At 42.9% G+C, this 24,379-nt stretch overlaps 1 long non-coding RNA gene across 1 annotated transcript; it reads right to left on the bottom strand.

The window, feature by feature from the left end:
* Positions 1-6,618: 6,618 nt before the first annotated feature.
* Positions 6,619-23,263, bottom strand: LOC122466003. Its single transcript, XR_006291185.1, has 3 exons — positions 23,157-23,263; positions 17,673-17,790; positions 6,619-6,696 (listed from the first exon to the last, which is right to left on the bottom strand). It is a non-coding gene; the product is annotated as an uncharacterized LOC122466003 (long non-coding RNA).
* Positions 23,264-24,379: the final 1,116 nt, after the last annotated feature.

Here is a 24,379-nt window from a genome sequence, read left to right as displayed (position 1 = left end):
GACTCATTACACATCTATGAGCTGATGGAGTGTATCACTTGGTTTGACCCAAATCAAAACATTCTGGTTTGTTGAACTGAATAAAAATGTTTTGTTTCAGGGTAATTTGTTGAGGTGACAGTTGGGAGTTGTACTTCGGGTGCCTCATGCCCCCATTCTCCTCAATGGGCAGTTGTCCTTGGTTGGGCTATGTCTCCTATGATGCAATCTGTTTTTCACTCCAGGTGACCAGATGCAATGCATCATGGGAGTGCATGACATGGTACTTCTTGAGAAACATAGTCCAGCCAGGGAGCCCTGCCTACAGAGGAAAATTGGGGCATAAGGCACCAACCCCTACAACTCCCATTTCACAACGGCATAGACTAATGTTGAATCAAACCAAACCTACACATTTTGATACAGAAATGTCTAAATGGTTTGTTTTGATTGAAAATATTAAAACAAAATGTTTCAGTCTCTGTGAATCCATTTTTTTTTTTAATTTACGATGGGGGCGGGGGAAATACTTCAACTTTTCATCCTGGTTTGGGATGAGAACAAATGTCAAAATATCAGAATTTCCCATAGGATAAAAATTCTGCTTAACAACCAGCTCTAGGTAAAACTTACTTTTTTTTTCCAGCAAATTACGTAGTAGCCCTTTCATAACCCCAGAAAGCAGGTAGTTTCAATCCCACCCATTCTCTATACTTTTATTCTGCTTGGTTTTGATTAGTGACTGTTCCATCATTGTCTTTCTCAAATTCTGTCTTGTAATTTGATATTTCTTTCTTACATTTTAATATATTCCATCTCTTAGTGAAGTACTTGGAACCCTGCTGCTGACGATACCAAAATTGCTTCCCGAATGCTAGCCTTAGGCTGTGTTCTCCTGTTGGTCATAGTCATTGTGAGATGATATACAAGAATGTTAAGTAGCTGCATTTTGCTTTAGGAAATATACAAGGCTGTCACTTTAAATCAGGAAGGAGGCATCAGTACAGTATGCTTCCTTTTCTTTATTTGTGTTTTATTTATGATTTATTAAAGCCTGCAAATGGAATCTGTGATTGAAACTGGACTCCATACTATACATTGATTTTTTTTTTTTTTACAATTATTGAGTAAATAATGAAACATTACAGTCATGCGGCTGCCCTTTCTTTGGAGGAAAATGAATAGCCACAGAGTTGATGAAGAGATTCCCTTGCTTTTTAGGGTCCTGTCTAGTGCAAGGATTGTTCAGCTCCCAAGAGCTGGATGGTTTTCATTAAGTTTGATGCTAATCCAAAAGCTACACTTACTCTTTTCACCTTTCTTTGCCAGAGATCAGGAGGACATTAAAATAATTTGTGCTGAAAGAAATCTGAGTACCATATTTAGGGCTGGATCTTCAGCTATGCCAGAGATCCACTTGCTGCAGTTGGGTAGGAAACAGTGTCTTTAAGCCTTCTTTGCACTCCCCGGATTCTTGGGTCTGTGGCAGACAGGTCAGCACCCAGGATCATTTAGATCAGCTGAAGGTGAGGGTTGGGGGATTAAGTTATGCAAGCTTTGTAACTGTCCCCTAGCAACAATTCCACTCCCTTGGGATGTCCAGAAGGCAACGTACTCTGAAAACACTCCCTCATTCCACATAGCATATCCCTGAAGCCCTTACCAATTGATGGGATGATGGTGTATGTCAGGAGACACACACATTTCCTACCCTCAGATTTCTTGTTAAGATAGCTTTCCCGTCAGAGTGGAGGCTGGGATCTGTCCCTGACGTGCTGGATATTACATATCTAACAAACTTTCGAAAGAAAAAGTCCATTGTTAATGATCATTTTGTCCATTGATACACAATTTTAATTTGCATGTGGCCCATGGTCATACTGGTTTTTTCTCACTTTGCATTTTCAGTTTCATGCACACAAAAAAAGTAGGTCCGCAAAACAGGGCTCTTGAAATACATCTGAGATAACTGATAACGGTATAGGCTCCATTCTGTCCTTGTCTGTGAGGTGCAAACAGGGTTTGTTTGGGTTGTTTTCTAATGTAATGCAAAAGTAACAATTCCTTCTGGGGGAATATTAGAATTTTAAGGGAAGGTGTGTGTAAAAAATGTGATGGAGAACATGAAAACTTGTTGGAGTGTGCAAGTGACTCACATTCTCATGCCTGACTATCCAAGTTACCCCAGCTGATGCACCTGAGTTAAGTCAATTTTAGCAAGTTTTTCTAAAAATACATAGCTAGGGCCCTACCAAATTCACGGTCCGTTTTTGTAAATTTCACAATCATACCATTTTTAAAATCTTGACAGGTTTCAGAGTAGCAGCCGTGTTAGTCTGTATTCGCAAAAAGAAAAGGAGTACTAGTGGCACCTTAGAGACTAACCAATTTATTTGAGCATAAGCTTTCGTGAGCTACAGCTCACTTCATCAGATGCATTTTTTTAAAATCTTGAATTTCACAGCTTCAGATATTTAACTCTTAAATTTCATGGTATTGTAACAAACCAGGAATATGTATTTTAAAATGGCAAAATATAAACATGTAAAGCCCTTAAGACTCAGCATTTCTCAAACTGGAGGTCCTGACCAAAAAGGGGGTCGCAAAGCTACTGTAGGGAGATTGCAGTATGGCCACCCTTACTTCTGCGCTGTTGCCTATAGCAGAGGCTGACTTCAGAGCTGGGTGCCTGGCCAGCAGCTGCTGCTTTCCGGCTGCCCAACTCTCAAGGATAGGGTAAAAGTATCCAAAAGGTCAGATTTCACAGGGGATACCAGATTTCATGGTCCGTGACACGTTTCTCATGGCTGTGAATTTGGTAGGGCCCTATACCTAGTGGAGCTTTTACAATATTTGCCATCGACAGAAGCTAGAGGTGTCATCATGTCAGTGGCCTGATTTAATTCACATTGACTCCAATGGGGAGTCAGATCAGGCCACTGATTAGTATCCCAGACTCTCTGCTGCTGGCATCCATTCCAGTAAGTCCCATTACTGTGGGCGGGGGGAGGTGCCGGGTCATCAACTCACGCCAGCCCCCGTTCATCCAGGGCTGACTCCTAACTGCATCTCATGGGCAGGCAGGCTCTGTGTCAGGGGCTGCAGCTCCCATCCTAGCCCTGAGCAGAGCCCCGGAGCAGCTGTGTGGGGGAAGGAGGTGGACAGGATCTAGCAACGAGGAAGGGAGAGAGAGAGGCGCAAGAGAGAGGGAGATGGGTGGAGAGGAGTGAGTGAGAGTGGGGACTAGGGAAGGAGCCGGAGCAGGGGTGGGGCAGGTGGCGGGCCTCAGGGGGAAGAGGCTGAGCAGGGGCAGGGCAGAGGGAGGTTGCTGTCCTCCTGCTGTAGTGTCTGGTTTTCAGACACTAGAAAGTGGCAATCCTAGGCAGCACTGGGCCATGGGGTGTTTTGCCACTATGCTTGGTACATTAGGCCTCTGATGCAGTTCATTACCTACAAATTTTTCCAGTGAAGGTCTCAGCTATTGCTCAAATCTAGTCATTCCTCTCTGTTTAAATTGAGGCTTTATTTCCATCATACCGGGAAGCACACATTTAAAATATACAATTTGATTTAAGCTACAGTCAACTAGGTAAAAAGTTCTGTAAATATTTTCAATTGTCAGATTAGGATTACTGGGGAAAGTGTCTGACTAGCTACACCAAAGCAGCCACACATTTTACAGAACCTGATCACACACACAACTCCATGTAAAGTTGATCATACAATGACAGATTTATGGGCAAGCCATCAAGAGCAGAATAGAGCCCCTGGGTGTATAAACTAAAGGCTGAACCTTTTATAGTTTAATATATCACTATTACGTTCAAAATGAGCCTGGAAGTTTGAAAGTGACCATTAGCTGGTGAAAGGATGAACAAAATCAAACATGTGGTGTGAAAACATGCTATAAAGCTTTAATAATGAAAACTTTTAGGGAACCAGAATGAGGAATAGTTTAATTGTCTGATATTCTGAGCCACAAATTCAGTTTGTGATGGCTGTTTTATTATCTTTCCTACAGCTCCATCTATTCATTCCACCACTCAGGCTCCTATGCCTGAGTCACTTGTCTTTACACTTTTTCAAAACCTAAATATGAACCCTCTGTGCATTAAGGGCCAATTTTCCAGCCAGGCTCCTATCTGGCCTCCATCTATGCATATGCCAATTTCACAAGCAGGCTACTGCACTTGGGGGAAAAAATCTGCTCAAAATGCTAACCTTTACTCTATTGAAAGGGCACACACACACAGGCTGTCTGCATCTTTAGGGAGTGGGCACAGGCCTGTGTGCACACAAAAACAAAGGCTGCCCTGTGAAAGTGTCCTCCTAGTGTGTGGGGATGGGGTGGTGCTGAACAAAATATGAACAACAGAACAGGAAAAACATGCAGGGTCAGATCTTCAGCTGTGGCAGAGGTCTACAAAGGTGGCTTGGAGCCTTCATCACACAACCTTGATTTCAGGGTCAGCACCGGTCCCCCAGTAGCAATTACACTACCTGGGCATCATCTGCGGGCAGCATGCTCTGACAACAGCACCACACCATTCCCCCAAGGATCCCCCAATGCCTATTCCGGTGTTAGTAGGTAGGCAAATATCAAGATACACAAATGTCCTACCCTCAGCTGCCTTGTTAGGGGAGCTTGGGAGCCAGGATCTGTGCAGGGAACTCACTCAGGGATGAGATTTGAGTTGCAGCATCTGAAGCCTGGTAGCAGGAGCTCACGATGCAATCTGTTCTGTGAACAACCTTTTCTATGTTATTTCTGGCTGCTTCTGCAATGTGTCATTGAATGCTATTCATATTACGAAGCACAATGATTGCATCGCTTCATTTCTTTGATGCTCACTCTGACTGTTGATTAAACAACTTATGAGCTACTATTAGTTATAACATGTAAGTGCAAAATCCACCTCCCATCTTCAGTTGGGAACCACAGAAGCAGAAAAATGCCCTTTGTCCCCCTCTCCCTCCCCCCCTCAAAAATAGTAGTATTACTTTTAGGACTCCATTAAAACAACAGTCATAGAGTACAATTTGTATATTTGCACACTTGAACCCAGCTTGTTGTTTACACTGCTATGCTAAAAGCTGAGCACCACTGAAAATCCCAAATAAATAACTCATTAGGTTTAACTTGCTAATGCAACACAACCTTGTGACTATATTAATTACAAAATGTAGTGGCATGCAGGGATGGATTCAGTGCATGAGTTTAATCTTTTGGCTTTTTGTAGACCATGGTGTAACAAAGTGGGAATTTTCTTAACGTTTTGTTTGAATACTCTGTGTGCGCCTCAGTTTCCCCTATGTGTTGCACAAGTATCTAGGTGGTGGGATAAGGGTGTGTAATCATTGCAGAGACCCCTAGAGGGCAGGTGTAACTGCCATCTAGCTACCTGGGCCCAGACAATGGCTGGACACACTGTATCCTGGCAACTGATGGCCGTGGCCCATCCTCTGCAAGGAGCCAGCCGAAAGAGTTGGAGAACAAAGAGAGAGGTCGAGGCCATGTGACCAGTTTGCCTAGGAAAGAGACAAAGGACAGAGAAGGGGCAACTGGGCATGGCTGAGGGCATGTAGCTGGAAGCTAGTCAGTTTCCTAGTTTGGGACTTGTGGGGAGAGCCCAGGACTCTGGGTATCCCCAAGATGGATTTTGCTGACTCTTCCTACTTTTCTGTGCTAACAACTGTTCTACTCATGTTCCAGACAACAATAAACCTCTCTGTTTTACAACCCTCGCTGACAGTCACTGCTGACTGTGGAAGACTAGGGGATAGACTCAGGCGGGGGTTGGAGGGGGGGGTATGTAAGGCTTCTCCAGATCTCCTATTCAGGTGGACTCACTGCACAGTGCTCATGGCATGGAAGAGGGGTGCTGAATGCTCCAACGTCAGACCCAGGAGGTGCTGACATCCAGGAGACTTGCGCTAGTGTGCCCCAAGGAGAAGTCATACTACAAGAGTGACTGAACTTCATTCAGAGCAGTTCTAGAGCACCAAGCCTGTTCTCCCATGACACATGGCACAGAACACAGCAACGATTTTTACCACTTCCAAACTAATGGTAAACTAGAAATTACGGGTCTGAGTCTGATCTCATTCATATATTTGTATAACAGCAACAACTGTTCAACAACTCAGATGAAACTGCCAAATGTTCCTGACCTTTGATCAAAACCAATGAGATTTGCATGATTTCCACCCCAAACTATAAATTGGTCCAGCTTACCACTTGGTGGCAATTTAAGAACCTCTCCCCTCCCGCACAAAAAAAAAAAAAATAAGGCACCTATTTTCACTTTTTCCCCCCAAGGAAAATACCACACACTTTTAGCTACAACCACAATTCAGATGTTCCCCCTGCTGCTGTACAAAGACGAGGTGAGCCAAGAGGAAGTAAAATCGGCACAAAGGGCCCCAAACTAGTAGAAGTAGAGCAATGGTGGGTTGGCAGTATGTTCCCTCTTGATCTTCCCATGAGCCAAGGGAGTGTCATGTGGCTGGTGATCTGCAGGTTTTGGTATGTGTCAGCCGGAGCCAGGGAGCAACCGCTCAGCAGAAATCCACAACGGTGGTAATTAATATCAAAATACCTTTGGGATTCTTTGTTATTTAAACAACTCTAAAATATTGCTCTTCATTCACTACAACAAACATGTTCTTTTGCCACTTGTTCAGATTAGAATGATCATCTGGGATCTTCTTTACAATCTGTAATTTAAAAATAGACTTTTCATATATCTGCAGTAATAAGGTACATTGGTTTTATGAAACAGTAGCAAGAACAGTTTCATGTTTATTAAATGTCCAGTTAAAATATCTAGCTACTCTGCATTATGAATTATAGTTGCAGGGAGCAATCCTGGCTTCATTTAAATCACTGACAAAACTCCTAGTTACTTCAATGAAGCCATGATGTCACCCAAAATGTTTAAACACAACCCTTCTCCACACATTCTCCATTCCAGTGCCCAGAGTGACACCCACTGCTGACAAACTCCACTGCAGGATTGTTCTTTAAAGTCATACAGAGCTGACTTCAGCTTTCACTTGGCACAAGGTAGTGAATTATCTAGAGCTGTTTCATCTTAATTCCCTCCCACACCACACACACACACTTCAAAGCCCTTCTTTAAGCCACAATCACCCATTAACCAAATTTGTACATTTTCAAGTGATTGCAACCTCCTCATTGATGCACTTAAATACTTTATTGCTACATGTTTGTTCATTATGTGAAGGATAAAAAACATTCACTGATTTACTAATAGGTTGGAAATGCTGATGAAGATAATACGTTTGCAGATTCTTTTTGGACAAAAATGCCAGTTTAGAAACTTTTATTTTATTCCACATTTCTTTGTCTTCACTTAGTGGAAAACTTATTTTAAGATTTCAAAATAAAAGTTGCTTTCTGCATTGTTTCCTTTGAAACAAAAGGCCTTGAATACTGTAGGTGGTTAGACTTAGGTTCCACAGACTCCTTTATTTATTATAATTATTTATGATTTTTATATATGATTTATGATTTTTTTAGACTTTGACAAGAACTGTTTCAGTTGAGCGCAAGGGGCATAAGCTGGATTGGAGAGAGTCTAGGGGGATGTCTACACTGGCAGAGTTACATCACTGGCAGTTACAGCACCACTCAGAGAGCGCCAAAGGGAAACCGCAGTTGTGTGTTCACACTGTCAACTGCCTGCGCAATAGTGTGTTCACACTTGCGGCACTTGCAGTGGTATTTGGAGCAGTGCACTCTGGGCAGCTATCCCACAGAGCATCTCTTCCTCTTCTGTTGCTAAGAGTTATCGGAAAATGGAGGGGGTCGCGGGGCATTCTGGATCCTGTCCCAAAGCCCCGTGATGCATTACTTCGTATCCCTGCAATCCCTGTGCTTCCGTCTGCATTTGGCACCATCTTTCAACGGTTTGTGTCCTGCGCGCTCTGTCTCTTCGGTCTGCAGGAATGGATCCCGAACTGTTGACCAATATGCAGCTCACTCTCACTAACATATCACGAGTGGCTGTGGAGTTATTCCTTAAACTACAAAGGCAAGAGGAGTGCAACTTTGATCTTGCCATGCAAAGTAGCTACGACATGAGATTGCTTGTGGCATTCACAGAGGTGCTGGCCACAGTGGAACGCCACTTTTGGGCTTGGGAAACACATCTGGGATGATGAGCAGTGGCTGCAGAACTTTTGGATGAGGAAAGCCACATTCATGGGACTGTGTGATGAGCTGGACCCAGCCTTGTGGTACAAGGACACGAGAATGAGAGCTGCCCTGTTGTTGGAGAAGCACAGGGCAATTGCACTGTGGAAGCTGGCTACTCCAGACTGCTACTGATCGGTCGCTAACCAGTTCGGAGTGGGAAAGTCGACCGTTGGACTTGTGTTGACGGAAGTGTGTAGAACCATTAATCGCATCCTGCTCCAAAAGACCGTGACTCTGGGCAACGTGCATGACATGATGGATGGCTTTGCACAAATGGATTTCCCTAACTGCAGAGGGGCAACAGATGGCACACATATTCCAATTCTGGCACCAGACCACCTAGCCACCGAGTACATTAATTGGAAAGGGTATTTCTCTATGGTTCTCCAGGCATTTGTGGATCACCATGGGCGTTTCACAGACATTAACGCAGGTTGGTCCGGAAAGGTGCATGACGCTTGATCTTTCGGAACACTGGCCTGTTCAGGAAGCTGCAAGCAGGGGCTTTCTTCCTGGACCAGAAGATCACTGTAGGGGAATTCAAAATGCCCATTGTGATCCTGGGAGACCCTGCCTACCCCTTAATGCTGTGGCTCATGAAGCCATACACGGGGCAACTTGACAGCAGCAAGGAGCAGTACAACAACAGGCTGAGCAAGTGCAAAACGACTGTTGAGTGTGCTTTTGAGTGTTTAAAGACCCACTGGTGCTGCCTATATGGGAGACTGAACCTGGCTGATGATAATATTCCTATGCTGATAGCCACATGTGCTCCATATTTGCGAAGGGAAGGGTAACAGCTTCACTCAGGGCTGGACTGCTGAGGCTCAGCGCCTGGAGGCTGAATTTGAACAGCCAGAGATCAGGGCTATTAGAGGGGCACAACGCAGGGCCATAAGAATCAGAGATGCCTTGAAGCAGCAATTTGAAGCTGAAATCCACTAATATTTGTTGCTATGCTCAGGAGTGCAGTGCTTGTAATGCTAGGAGGTGATTGTGATTGGTGCAAATGATGCATTGTGAAGGTTTAAGAAAATTGCCTGTTTTGCAGGGCTCTGTTTGCTTTCAGTTAATGGAATAAAGATTGCTTTCAAACCAAAACAATTATTTTATTAAAAAACAACCACTGGAGGAGAGAGACTGTCAAGGTTCCTTCCCCACTCTGAACTCTAGGGTACAGATGTGGGGACCTGCATGAAAAACCCCCTAAGCTTATTTTTACCAGCTTAGGTTAAAACTTCCCCAAGGTACAAACTATTTTACCTTTTGCCCTTGGACTTTATTGCTGCCACCACCAAGAGTCTAACCAATATATAACAGGGAAAGAGCCCGCTTGGAAAGGTCTTTCCCCCCAAAATCCTCCCCAAACCCTACACCCCCTTTCCTGGGGAAGGCTTGATAAAAATCCTCACCAATCTGCATAGGTGAACACAGACCCAAAGCCTTGGATGTTAAGAACAATGAAGAAGCAATCAGGTTCTTAAAAAAAGAATTTTAATTGAAGAAAAAGTAAAAGAATCACCTCTGTAAAATCAGGATGGTAAATACCTTACAGGGTAATTAGATTCAAAACATAGAGAATCCCTCTAGGCAAAACCTTAAGTTACAAAAAGACGCAAAACCAGGAATATACATTCCATTCAGAACAGCTTATTTTATCAGCCATTTAAACAAAACAGAATCTAACGCATATCTAACTAGATTGCTTACTAAGTTCTAAGACTCCATTCCTTTTCTGTTCCCGCCAAAAGCATCACTCAGACAGAGAGACCCTTTGTTTCTCCCCGCCCTCCAGCTTTGAAAGTATCTTGTCTTCTCATTGGTCATTTTGGTCAGGTGCCAGCGAGCTTATCCTAGCTTCTTAACCCTTTACAGGTGAAAGGGTTTTTCCTCTGGCCAGGAGGGATTTTAAAGGTGTGTACCCTTCCCTTTATATTTATGACAGAGACAAACAAAAAAAACACATCAGCACTGTGTGGGATGGGGGAGCAAAGGGTCCCAGGAGGAGGTGGGGTCCCGAGATGGTTAAAGATTTGTGTATGTCCAGGTATCATATGCAATCTTGTCCTTTGGAGTACAGTGCAGTGGGTACTGTACTTCAGCAGGGCTAAACTGCAGAGGGATGGGTGTTGAGTACAGTGGGTACTGGGAGTCTGCAGGGCTGGACTGTGATGGGGCAGGTGTGGAATGCACTGGGTACAGACTGGAGCCAGGAAGTTGATAGAAGTGTGTTGGTGGTGTCTAGGGGCACATGGGAAAGAGTTTTGCTACAGTGGCTGCAGGGGAGGGCGGGCATGGAGCTGCTCAGTTTGCAGTGCTAGTAGTGCCTGGAGCATGTCTGCTTGGCGCTCCCTAACATTTAAGAGCTGCTCTGTGGCTTTGTTCTTGCGCACTGCGTTCTCCTTTTGGTCCCTCTTCTCACTGTCCCGCCACTCCTTCAATTCCTGTTTCTCGACTGTGGAGGGCATTGTGACATCACACAGACATTACATCCTCTTTAGTTCTTCGTGGCTGCTTTCTAATTCTGCGCAGCCATTCAGCCAGCAATATCAAAGAGGGAGGCTGGGCTCCCAAGGTCATATCTGTCACTAACTGGCTGACCCCAGGCAAGCACACATGAGCCACAAGACCCCCCAAATGGTGAGTAACTGCAGAGGCAGGGGAAATCCGTGTTCCAGGACTGAACTGTATACTGGGCATGTCGCTCTTGCGGAGAGCCAGCACTGTAGAGGGGGACTTATAATCACTGCTGTCTCCACATTTTCCACAGGCTGTGTTCATTATGGAAGATATCTCGCTGCTGAGAGTGAGCAGGGAATCAAGGGAGGGTCTTCTCCAAGACTGCGGCTTCCGCCCTGGCCCTTATGCATCTTGCCTGTGTGCAGCAATGGTCCCCCCCACCCCGCAGAGATGGCAGAGTGGCGCGGGAAAGTTACCCTTAATGGAGCAAGAAACAAAGCAGCTCTGCCAAAGAACCTGCCACAGCAGATTGCCCAGTATCTCCATGAGAGTTTTGTGGAGATCTCTGAGGCAGATTCCCGTGAAGTGAGAGAGTCAAACAACAGCCTGTTCCTCAGCTCAGACTAGGCATGTGGTGGTACGCGCATCATACAGACACAAGCCTCCTGCCCCCAACAACTCACTTCAGCGATTCCCAAAATCAAAGCCACTTACCAGGGTCCTCCTCTCCTGTTTGCGCTTCACCAAACTCTGACAGCTGTAACTGTGTAGCCTCCTCCAGGGCAAAGAAGAGCTCCTGGCTGCATGCATCTCTGACCTCCGAGTCGTCCTCTGCTTCTGGATCCCCCTCCCCCTCCACATCCTTATCCAAGATTTCCTCCTCCTGGCTCGGTTTACTCTTGACTGGCACGCAAGCCACCAAAGTATCCACAGAGGCCTTTGCAGTGGAGGTGGGGTCGCCACCGAGTATCACGTCCAGCTCTTTGTAGAACCAGCAGCTTGTGGGCACAGTACCAGAGCAGCGGTTTGCCTCCCGCGCCTTGTGGTAGGCATTCCGCAGCTTCTTCACTTTGACCCTACTAAACTGGGAGGAGTGGTAGATACGCTGGAGGGGAGGGATAGGATACAGAAGGACCTAGACAAATTGGAGGTTTGGGCCAAAAGAAATCTGATGAGGTTCAATAAGGATAAGTGCAGGGTCCTGCACTTAGGATGGAAGAATCCAATGCACCGCTACAGACTAGGGACCGAATGGCTAGGCAGCAGTTCTGCGGAAAAGTACCTAGGGGTGACAGTGGACGAGAAGCTGGATATGAGTCAGCAGTGTGCCCTTGTTGCCAAGAAGGCCAATGGCATTTTGGGATGTATAAGTAGGGGCATAGCGAGCAGATCGAGGGACGTGATCGTTCCCCTCTATTCGACACTGGTGAGGCCTCATCTGGAGTACTGTGTCCAGTTTTGGGCCCCACACTACAAGAAGGATGTGGATAAATTGGAGAGAGTCCAGCGAAGGGCAACAAAAATGATTAGGGGTCTAGAGCACATGACTTATGAGGAGAGGCTGAGGGAGCTGGGATTGTTTAGTCTGCAGAAGAGAAGAATGAGGGGGGATTTGATAGCTGCTTTCAACTACCTGAAAGGGGGTTCCAAAGAGGATGGCTCTAGACTGTTCTCAATGGTAGCAGATGACAGAACGAGGAGTAATGGTCTCAAGTTGCAATGGGGGAGGTTTAGATTGGATATTAGGAAAAACTTTTTCACTAAGAGGGTGGTGAAACACTGGAATGCGTTACCTAGGGAGGTGGTAGAATCTCCTTCCTTACAGGTTTTTAAGGTCAGGCTTGACAAAGCCCTGGCTGGGATGATTTAACTGGGACTTGGTCCTGCTTCGAGCAGGGGGTTGGACTAGATGACCTTCTGGGGTCCCTTCCAACCCTGATATTCTATGATTCTATGATTCTATGACCCTGCATTGCAGTGTGTCCTAGTCATAGCCCCTTTCTGTCATGCATCTTGAAATCTGTCCATAGGTATCATAATTCCTACAGCTGGAGTGCAGCTGGGACTGGACAGCCTCCTCTCCCCAAATGCTGATGAGGTCCAGCACCTCGGCATTGCTCCAAGCAGGGGATCACCTGGTGTGTGGAGCAGGCGTGGTCACCTGGAAAGGTGCTCTGAGACCACTGCACACATCACCGAGCAAACAGGAAGGGGACTTTCAAAATTCCCAAGGAATTTAAGGGGTGGATCTCACGGTTGGTCACCTGAGGGCAGGCAGGCGCGTCTGTAGGATTTACGAGACCCTATGCAGTATTATTAAACTGGTGCCCCTATGCACGAAGGCAGCCCAAGCTCACATGTGTATTTTAGATAAGGGTGGTCTTTTGAAGGATTTATTTAAAAAACTATATGTCTGAAGAGCCAAGCATTTAAGGCTAAAGATGAATACTCAGATTGTGTGTCTAAAAATCTATGCAAGGATTTTTTAGAGATGTGATTTTATAATCTTCAGCAACACACTAATGAAATATTTTTAAAGCAAATTTTAAACTAAGGTCCTGTAGACTAACATGTTCTGAGTAAATATTTCAGTAATGCACAACTGTTTTTGTCAGTAAATTCAGAAACTGACAGTATATATCAGGGGGTTGGCAAATGCCTGTTAAATGGCTTCATTACCACTTGAATGGCTCTTTAACAGTTTCAATGTTGTGCTAATAGGTCTGGCAGGCTGGAAGGCTTTTTCACTTTTAAGTTACTAGATCCCCTCCGGAGGAAGACTCACCAGGCCACAGTAGCTAGCTGTGGGAATCTGCAGGAAGTTTCAGAACAGGGATAGGGAGAGGCGGGAGGCTGGACACTAAGACCCAGGGGTGCCCCAAATTTTTGGATGCCCTACACAGCTGCGTATCCTGCGTATGTCGAAGGACAGCCCTGAGGGCAGGGCAGTAGAGTTCAAACTGATGACCAGAGAGGCAAGAACAGGGATTGTGGGACACCTCTAGGAGGCCAACTGTAATCGACCAGGGTATCTACACTGGCACCGCGACACTGTAGCCCTGGTGCAGAAAGCTGCACGCCTCTCGACGGGGTGTTTTTTTTTACAGTGCTGCAACTGTGCAGTTTCTGTGCACTAAGTGGCTGGAAGCTGACACCAGACAAATTTAAATTAGAAATCAGGCATAGGTTTTTAGTAGTGAAGGCGATTAACCACTGGCACAAACTCCCAAGGAAATGGTGGAGTCTCCATCCTTTGGAGTCTTCATATCAGCACTGGATGACTTTCTGGAAGACACACTTTAGCCAAACACAAGTTATGCTTTAGTCAAATGCAAGTTAGTGGGCTCAATACAGGGGTAACAGGGTGAAATTTAAGGATCTGTGATATAAGGTGGGTCAGGCTAGATTATATAATGGTCCCTTCTGGCCTCTATGAATTACAACAAGTGTATGCCCAGTCATGCACAAATGACCAGTTGAACTTCTAACCTGGCCATTTGGTTGCACAATTCTAAATATCTGGACCTACATTGCACAGAACCATGGAAGCAACAAACATGAAATTTACAGCAATCCCTTTTAGACTCTGAGGGAGATTTTCAAAAGGCCCAAAGGACAGTTGGGCGCCTTCGTCCCACTGAAAATCAACAAGAACTAGGCAACTAACTCTTCTTTGTGCCTTTGAAAACCTCTCCTAAGTAATAAAGTCATCCTGCTGCAGTAAACTAAGTAGTATTTATTAGGCATACAGCCTCAACTGCCTTCTCATCCCACAAGAAGGTCCTTCCAGACCGCGGCAGTGCTGAGGCATATTGGTAGGGCAGTATGGAGAATCGTGACTTCCATTCCCTTTGCTCTGCCAGGTTTTAACATGACTTCAGTGTTTGTGAAAGGTGCCAGTAAATGGAAGTCACTTCCCTGTGATGATCAGTTGGCACCTTTCTCAAGGACTGAAGTAAAAAAAAAAAAAGATTGATCCTAATTGATTCTCTGTAACATTCCACACTGAATCACAGCTTTGCATAAATCAGAAGGGTTAAGGAATGCTTAATAAAATTGCCATAGCTTCCAGTAAAGCACATTCTCTCCTTAACTGTTTTTCTTTTCATTTTGCATATTTAGACCCTAATAGAACAAAATCTACCTGACAACATCTGCAGTCTTCGAAGGGTAACCTTGATTTCTAGAGTAAATGAAATGTCTTAATATCACATTTTTTCAAAAGCATCTTCTCTCCACATTGAGAGTAATCAAGTCATAGTCGATGTGTTCTAATTGTTAAATAGTGCAACACTGCAGCTGAGCTCTGCAAGAGAGTTTGCGCTTAACACAGCACATACGAAAAACGGACTTGTCAATGGCATAAAACAAGTTTGCTGCTGTTCAGTTTAATTTTGCTATACTTGAAATAACTGCCCTCAACCAAAAATTGATTTTCACATAGCAAAAGAGAAAATAGCAATGAGCCAGATTTTCAGCCAGTGTAAATCAATTTAGTTCTTTCTTAATCAGTCAGTTGAGTTATACTAATTTACATCAGCTCAGGATCAGGGCCTAGTGTTTCCAATATGGAACAGAGCCTGCTTTATGTCTTATCATAAGTTGCAGAAGCTACATGGCAAAGATCATCCGTAACTCACCTTTTATTACTCTGCAGTAGGTTTATCACCCTTGCAAATGGGACATGTTCACCAACAATGGGCAATGCATCAGGTGCCTGTTAATTATGCTTCCTTCATTTGATATTCTGCCATTTCTTAAGCCAGCTCTCCATCACCCCACCTTTCAACTCCGAGAGTAGAAGCCATGGAAAGATGTGGCGGGGGTGTGGTCAGAGTGCTGCTGGGCTCTGGCTGTAACAACGCTGCTCTATCTTGTGCCAGGAGCCAAATCAGCCCTTGGAAGCCTGGGCATTAAGGGAGTGCAAAAGATTTATAAAGTTCAGCTGGATTCAGAGTCAGGGCCTGTATCATGATATATACACCTGGAGTCACACCAAAGGTTGCACATGCAACTTTATGTCTGGCATCTCATGACTTCAGTGTCTCAATATTTTCTTGGAGTTTCTTTTTAATGGACCATATATACATATTGCAATGAAGCTACTTGTTTTTACATGCCCCAGTATTTTCAAATCCAAGCCTTCATTAATCCTTCAATGACAATTGCTTTAGGGCAACAAATTCAGAGAAAAATATGGCACAGTTCTCCCAAAAGTAGTTGCTATGGTCTCCTACCATCTATGGGCACTGGGGAAGAGGGAACAGTAGAAGCAGTGCATGGGAACATATGCACATAAATCTCATTAATGAATAGAAGGATACATGGTCTTATCACCCACATACTCTCTTCCAAATGTCCCCAAGCACAGCAGGTCCTTGTACCTTTCCATGTGGGTGAGGGAAAGAGAAGGTTCCCGTAAGTACTCCTGGAGGAATTCTGCGCCAAAAAGTGAAAAATTCTGCGCACAATATTTTCAAATTCTGCATTTTTTTGTCAAAATAATGCAATATAATCCAGCTCGTTTCATTTATTTTGGTAATTTATTTAAACTACAATACAATGAATGGAGAATGGGAGTGGGGAGCATTGGAGGAAATCTCCAAACCCCTCTGTCTAACAGTAATGTAGCTAGTATCGACCCTTTACTTCTAATTATTATATATATAAATACATGCAGTCATATGCTCAGTGTTACATCATAGACAACTGAAGAGAAAGTAAGGGAGGGGGACTCAAACTCACAATTTATACTGGCTACTGACCATCTCCAAAAAGGTCCGTAGCAAACAGTTCATGGAGCACATTTTGATAGGGAATTTTTTCAGTCCAAAAATTTAGACCAGTTCTAATCACTAAAGCACCATAAGCATTTGTAAGGCCATACTGTCCGTTACAATAAAGGCTCCTTTACACCTCTCTGGCAATGTAAAGGAGCCTTACAATTTTTACACCTGTTTTATACTCCTGGGGGAATTCACTAAGAACAATGGGAACAATTCACTAAGCAGGCAGGCTGCCACATTCTCCTCTGCCTGAGGGAAAAGAGCCTGCCCCATGCTTACCTCTTCAGAAATACCCCAGAGCCGTGCCCCTCCACACAAGCATGCTGCAATAGCAAGCGAGAGGGACAGTGTTTCTCTTTCTCTCTCTCACACACAACTACCCCACCCCCAGGCAGTGATTTACGTCTCTACCAGCTGCTCTGGGTGCCCAAACCAACCTGTCTGCACTGCCAGGGAGTGGGCGCATGACTGCTCTTGAGGCTTTCCTTTGCTTTCCCATCAGAAGTCATTTTTTTGTGGGTAAGCAAAGAAATCTGCGGGAGCCATGAATTCTGCGCATGTGCAGAGTTGCAGAATTCCCTCCAGAGTACATAAGGGATCAGAATTTCCAACAGGGACTCAAATTCATATCCAAATGGTTAAATGCATTATACAGCGGGAAGCATAAGAGACAGAAGCCAATAACCTCAGCAGCACAGACCATTTGATCATCACACACTCGGTTTTTCACAGCATGGGCAAGGTGAAATAGATAGTGAATTGCAGAAGGCTGCTTTCAGGCCAATGATAATCACAGACAGTGGGCCATTTCACTAATTAACAGAGGGAGCGCTGTGGTAGTCACACAATAAATGCAGAGTTCACAAAAATGACTATGACAAGGACAGCATGTTCCTATGAATGCTGCAAATCCTAATTATCTGAGCATGTGCTTCCATTAATACATGCCACAAACGCAAGCTGTGATATCGATGCAGCAAAGTGATCATTCTGCAAATAGTGCAGTAACCAAAATCTACATGGGAAGAGAAAAAAAAACTTTTAATACAGCACATGGGCTGCATTTGCCAGTGACTGGAATTCAAAACATTTCTAGCCACTCCTACATTTCAGCTAGGGTTATGTCACAGTCAGTGCATAGGTATGACATAGTAATACATCCTTTGAGGGAACGGTACACATTCATAACCTTGCACCACTGCAGCTTTCACTCCCAGCCCTCTCACCTGCCAAGTAAATCTTCCAGAAATGTCAGGTCTATACTTTCTGTTTTCTGGGTGAGTGACCCTTGGCATCAGTAGTCTCTCTTCCTTCAGTGTGCCTCTGGTTGCTGCTTAGAGGTCTCTGTGAATGAAGTCAAGAGTGTTATTCCCTGGGAAGGTCTTGGATTAAACCCCAAGTGGGAAGGAAATGCTTGGCAGCATCTTTTGTCACAGATAAGATTTAATGGGGTCTAGAGGATGTGTGATTAAAGGAAGTTTGCAGGAAACTGCAATCATGTGATCCTTATGACTAGTTTAAAGGCACATGTAAAAATAGCGTAAGGAAAGTTTAAGAGTAGAGTCTGAAAATGCTGGAGTCCTAAACATACCAGTCTGTGATGGTCCAGATTCTCACAATTGAAGACATGCACATTTTGCACCCACAAATGACCACTGAGTGTTTGCATACATCATTATCACATTTGCACATGACATCACAATAACTGCATATACAAATTATGCATATGTGAAATTTTGAAGATGTGGGCCAATACTTTAAGACTTATAGTGACATCTGTTTGTTTAAAGCATCATGCCTGCATATATTTTCACTATGAGCAAATAAGGATATTTTCATCTGTTTGGAGACAGATTTCATTTGTTGATGATACACAAATGATCTTCACTGTTCAATCTTCAGCATTCATTTCCAAACCCAGTCTAATTGGTTCCTTGATATGAAACAGTTTAGGAATTTTCTATTACAGCATTATCCTTGTGTGTTCAAAGGCATGCTGATCAAATTAATGTTTTTTCATCTTTCAGTCCTATTCAAAAGATCTGGGCCATAAATACCTAGTCAATAAATTAACATAGTTAATGAAGAGAAGAAAGGAGAGAAACATTAAAAAAAAACAAAGCAAATTTGATTTAAGCTATTTTCCTTGTAGTTTGGGAAATTGTAAATACTTGCTTCACTAAGTTTAATTTCATGACTGAAATTGACCCTGTGCTGCTAGATAAAACAAGTTATATTTGAACAAGAACATTAAAGTGAGAAAAAAATTCAAAGTGGTTGACAATGAAATGACTTTCCCAGAGGGACAGCTTACCAAGTTCATTTCACAAAGAATATTTTAACCAACAGTGAGACAATATGGGTTTAGGAAATTTAAATTTGAGTAGCTTGCTTCGATGCAATGTGAAAATTAGAAATAAATACTGAAGACAGAGTTATAGACAGACCAAAGTCTTTGTTCTAGCATTATGTTATAATGTATGGCTTATATTAATTTAAATGGGAAAAAATTTGGCACTTTTCTAGCATGATTAAGCACATACATACTTGAAGATTTCAGAGATGCATAGATTCCTTAGGGATTCTGGCTTTTGGAGCAGTCAGAACTGTGCTTGCTTAAATCCATTAAGCATAAGTTTAGCTCCAGGTTCATTTTGTTATACAATCAAAGGATAGTCAAGGGAACTATCTACTAGCAGTGGTTGAATAGCCCAATAGTCATACTCTGGGTCTTACATTTTGGATAACATTCAGATGCCTTTAAAGAAATATATTATATGACTACAATATTGTCTAGCAGCCATTTTCTCTTTGTCCATTTTAGCTAAATCAGCATCAATATTGTTTGAACATCAAAGTAGAGGCATATGGAATTCATTGGAGGGAACTAATAGGATTAGATAAATGCAATGAATAAGAACTCTTCAAAATATGACTCTATGCAGACCCAGATTCTCTGCTCTGGTCAAGCCCTGCTCAGTACTGTACTGGAGAGAAACTGAAGGTTGCTTTAAGTCATCCTTACAGTTGTCTGTGCCTGAGGTCACTGGCTGTTGATCCCTGTATGCAGTACAGAGTAAAGCAGTCTGAGGGCCACTCTGTTTTACTCCCAGCTGCCCTCTTTGGATGCAATGGTTGGTGTGGTGTGTTCCAGCCATGAGCCCTTTTATCAAATCACACTTCCTATACCAGAGGCAATGTGTGAGGGTGGGGGGATCAGGGGAGGTAGGTGTATGAGCTGCTACAGTGGCTCTATGCCAGTGGAGAATTTCTCCATGCAAGGGGAATGCTCTTCTGTCTCAATACTTCAGATTTGTGACCACTTAGCCCCAACAAATGACTACAAAGTAGTCACAGAATGGCCCTGAATCTGGATCAAAAGTTCTAGTAAAATTAGTCCTTGTCTAAGATATTAGATTCAAATGACTGACTTTCTCCAATGATAGCCAGGATCATTGGATGGATCACGCTGGGAACATACTGGCTGGAAAGGGAGGACTATTCCTTTTAGTTTTAGTTAATTTATCTAGCTGATTTCATCAGATAGCAAAATAATTAGCTATCAAAGTTCCCAAGTTTGCAGTGGGGTTCCATCATGTTAGCTAACTACTGTCCCAGCCATATTTGAATTGTTGGTGAATACAGTATACTGAGTATACTTTCATATATCCACTTTAACCAATACTGAGAAATATATTGAGCAAAATTAGATAATCACATTGACGTCAATGTGGATTAATAATGAAGGTCAGCATGCCTTAAAAATGCCTGAGAAACTTATCACCATTTGCAAAAAGAAAAGGAGAACTTGTGGCACCTTAGAGACTAGATGCCACAAGTCCTCCTTTTCTTTTTGAGAATACAGACTAACACAGCTGCTACTCTGAAACTTATCACCATTTAACATCCAGAAGAAAAGTAGGCAGATGGTCAACTCTGTAATTCATAAAACAATAATGTTTCTCTGGAACTGTAAAGTTCTAACAACAGTTTCTTAAAGTATGCAGGCTGTCTTGTTGAGAGACAGAAACAGAACTACTTAATTTCCCTGAATTAACTACATATCTGATCACACAGATTAGTCACTCAGACAGTATTTGGTGCAAAGCTACCTAAAATGCCACAAGATTTGTCTTATCATACATTCATCTATGAAAAATAGAACTGTTCTTGTCTCTCAAATTTAATTTATATTGCTTACTCTACTGTTCTGTTATTCAATATTCACAGTACAAATTTTTGGCAAGGACAGTAGTTCTTTTTAGGCTTTTTTCTATACTTCACAGTGCTTCCCAAAGTTGATAATATCCTGAAAAAGGACACATCTCATTATAGGCCAGCTTTGAAAAGTTGCATCAGATAAAAATCTAATAAGATTATTGTCAGATTGTAAGAGCTTGGCTCCCTTTGAATTTCTTTATCTAAATTTTTCTGTAGCTGAAGATCTTCTAATTATTATTGTGAAGTGTTTAATGGAAAAGGTGGGAGAACATTATGCAGGCCACATGCCAGGTGAAAGGATTCACCGTTGAGATATTCTTTGTGAAAAGGAAGACGGGCCAAGAAAACATGGGAGGAGGCCTGGCCTGGTGTGGAAGTGAAGTCCCAGGCTTCTCTGAGGCTCCATCCTACATGACTGAGAATTCTGACCCTCAACCCAACAAAGCACTTAAGTCATATACCTAAGGACCTGAGTGACCCCATTACAGTCAATGGACTACACATATCCTTAAAAATTAAGCAAGTGCTTAAGTGCTGTACTGGATTGGGGCTGGAATTCTCTGACTCTTACAAGATGGAGGCCTTGCTGAGTGGACTGAATGAGAGAATGTTTAAATTAAGAGCTAAAGTTGTCCCTCCTAGGCTGGGACTACATTTCCCTTTTCCCCCACCATTGCTTTTATTGGTTCAGCTCCATCAGTGTAGCAATGGTCGGACTGCTAATGTGGGCAAGGTGCTGGGTCATTACTGGAATTTTTAACCATTGTGGGTATGTCAACTCTGCAGCTGGGAGCTAGCAGTGCAGATAGACAGACACACACTAGCTTGGCTCGAGCTACTATGCTATAGAAGCATAGCTGGGAGTAGCACAGACCCTGAGTGCATACTCAGGTGGCAAGCCCGAGCTGCTGCCCATATGTCCCTGGCTACACTGCTACTTTTAACGCACTAGCTCAAGTACAGCGAATGAGTGTCTGTCTATCATAGGTGGGAAGAACGCTCCTAGCTGCTGTGTAGATGTACCCTTATGGGTGAAAACTGAGCCCTAATGAAGTCAATGAGACTTTTGCCATTGATTTTAGAGGGGTCAGGGTTTCACCCTATGTTGTCAAAACCTGCTCAGAATCTGGTGTAGACAAGGCCCAAGGGACTGAACAGCAGGTCAGGTTATGGGTTTGACAGTTGAGGTGACAGATCTCCAGTTTTCAAGGTAGATTATGAGCTTACTTTCTAATTGTAGAGAGGGATGTGGTTATCAAAACATTTTAATATAAGAATACACAGGAATACTGTGTTACAATTCAATGCTGATTCTTAGCGTCATTTAACTTACCTTTTTAAAAGCAAATTCTTATTTCTTCACGGGTTCGATTTTCCTCTCCATTTTTGTGTATTTTGGATTCTTAAATAAATGTGATCTTTTTACCTGTTTTCTCCCACCCAACCGAGACTGCTTTATTTAAAAGCTAGGGATACACAGAAATGTATATGGTTCCCTTCAAGCATTCTACTCTATATTTATACAAGTGATCCAGGGAGATGACCTGTAGCCTTGGAAAATAAAAACTCTTAAATTGAGGATAATTTTCAAGCAACAGAAACCTAATTTATTTTATCCTTCATTGAAAAGATTCAACAAGCTGCACTGTGGAACCAGCTGAATTGTTAGGAGATAGAAGTTGTGAGTTTGGTTTGCCTATTTCCATATACACATTTGCTGATTCCTATATGTTATAATAATAATAATGCAAGAATGTGTGAAGGAATCAAGCCTTGGACTTAATATGTTTTATAAAGTGAACTTTCTGATATTTCCCTTTTCTTAATAGTTCACGCTTTCTCTTTTAGAATGCATGATTTCCAAGGAGAATCCAAGGAGAAATTCTGTTTTCATAACTGATGCCTCCCTCCCAACTTGAAGGTAACACCGCTGTAAGTGTTCTGCCAATCATAAGCTTAGTTTGAATTTCAAGCAAATCTCTGTGTGTTTGGATGAATTTTGATTTAAGTAGAACAGCTCCCTTTCCAGCTACCGGATTAATATTGCAAGTGCTTTGGCCATGATGAGTCATCCTCATGCTGGCACTGGAAACTGCCTTTTTAAATTAAGGATGCAGAAAACATGAGCATGCCTAGGTCTCTCTCCTCTCTGGTTATGCTAGGAAAGAAATGCCTCTGAAAATGTTGAAAGACAGTGAGTGACTCCAGCAGGCATGAGCGTACACTCTTATTTACCTCCTCTGGAGCCAGACTGAGGAGTCTCTCCATCAAGGCTTTGCTTGCACTTATGTCTTCACTTTCATAGTAGTTGTCTGCATGAATGGACAGGTTTGTAGTCTGGCTAGTATTTATCAGCCACATCTAACCAAGGTTCGGCCAATTCCCAAGTTATATCATAAGCCTCCTCCCCCACTTATGGCCCCGATGCAGAAAAATACTTAAGCACATGCCTAACTTTAAACAATCGAATGATTCACATGCCTCATTACCTTGCTGAATCAGGGCCTAAGTTCTTCTCAATTCCTGGTCCCTGAGGAAGTCCTACTTCATCTCCAGTAAACGCAACATAACAAATGTGCCTCTGCAATCTCATGAGCTTTGTTAGAATAATAGCATCTAGAAATTAAAAATGGAAAAGGTCATTCAGTCTAAACCCTACCAATTCAAGATGGTTTTCTACAGAAAAGTGGTTTTCTACTTTCTACTTTTAAGAATTTAACAGCCATTAAGATCAAAATGTGAAGTGAAGAGAGCAGGATATTCCAGTCCTCTGAAGCACATTGTTCTTAAATAAGCAAACTAAATGAGCAAGGCTATGTGTGCCATATGTTTTGCATTGTAGAAGATATTTATAGTATTTATTACAGTAATAAACATTCTTTGGTATTTCCATGGTACCGTTCATTGAGGATCTTAAATTGCTTTATAAGACATTAATTAAATCCAACTGCTAGAAAATAAAAGCTACCCATTCCACCATCCTTAGCGGTTGGGACTGCAGGTATTCCTTTCCCTACTTTACATATAGGGAGACTGAGACATGGAGAATTTAAGTGACCTATCAGGATCACACAACAATCAGTTACACCCCGGGATAAATATGTGAACTCCAAAAAATCCAATTCTGAACTTTAACTACTAGACCATATTCCCTTGTAATGCACAGAAGCTGTGTTTAACAACCTGCACTTTTGTTTTATATATGCAGAGAACTTGTTCATGAAAAATGGATAAATATATTACGATTACAACTCTAAAAACAAATGAGCAAACAATTGATGACTTAGGTTAGCATATGTAATTTGCATGGTAGAAAGATTAAAAAGCGCAGATACAATGTTGTAATGATTTAGGGCTTTTAGACTTTGTGTTTGTCATAGCTTTAAGGCCACCCCATCCTGTTTCAATGATCATCACCACTAACATTGTTAATTTTCAGCTGTTCCCAAATGAATATTGAAACAACATCCTTAGTTTTCCACATCAGCTGACAATCTGACCAATGCAGATTTCCTGACTTCTGGCTCATAGTGGGTGTAAAGATAACGTCTGTGCTGGGGTGCTCAATGCAGCTGACTGGCAAGAAGCCCAGCTACAAGATATTGACATTCGTGATGCACTACTTTGCCAAAAGGGAGGGGCGAAGCCCAGCTGCGGTTGTCCCACCTAACCCAGAGGGTAAACTACTATTGAGAGAATGGACCAAACTAAA

The sequence above is a fragment of the Chelonia mydas genome, chromosome 5, assembly GCF_015237465.2.
Source record: "Chelonia mydas isolate rCheMyd1 chromosome 5, rCheMyd1.pri.v2, whole genome shotgun sequence".
NCBI classification, from domain to species: Eukaryota; Metazoa; Chordata; order Testudines; family Cheloniidae; genus Chelonia; species Chelonia mydas.
This window is presented reverse-complemented; position numbering and strand designations above follow the sequence as displayed.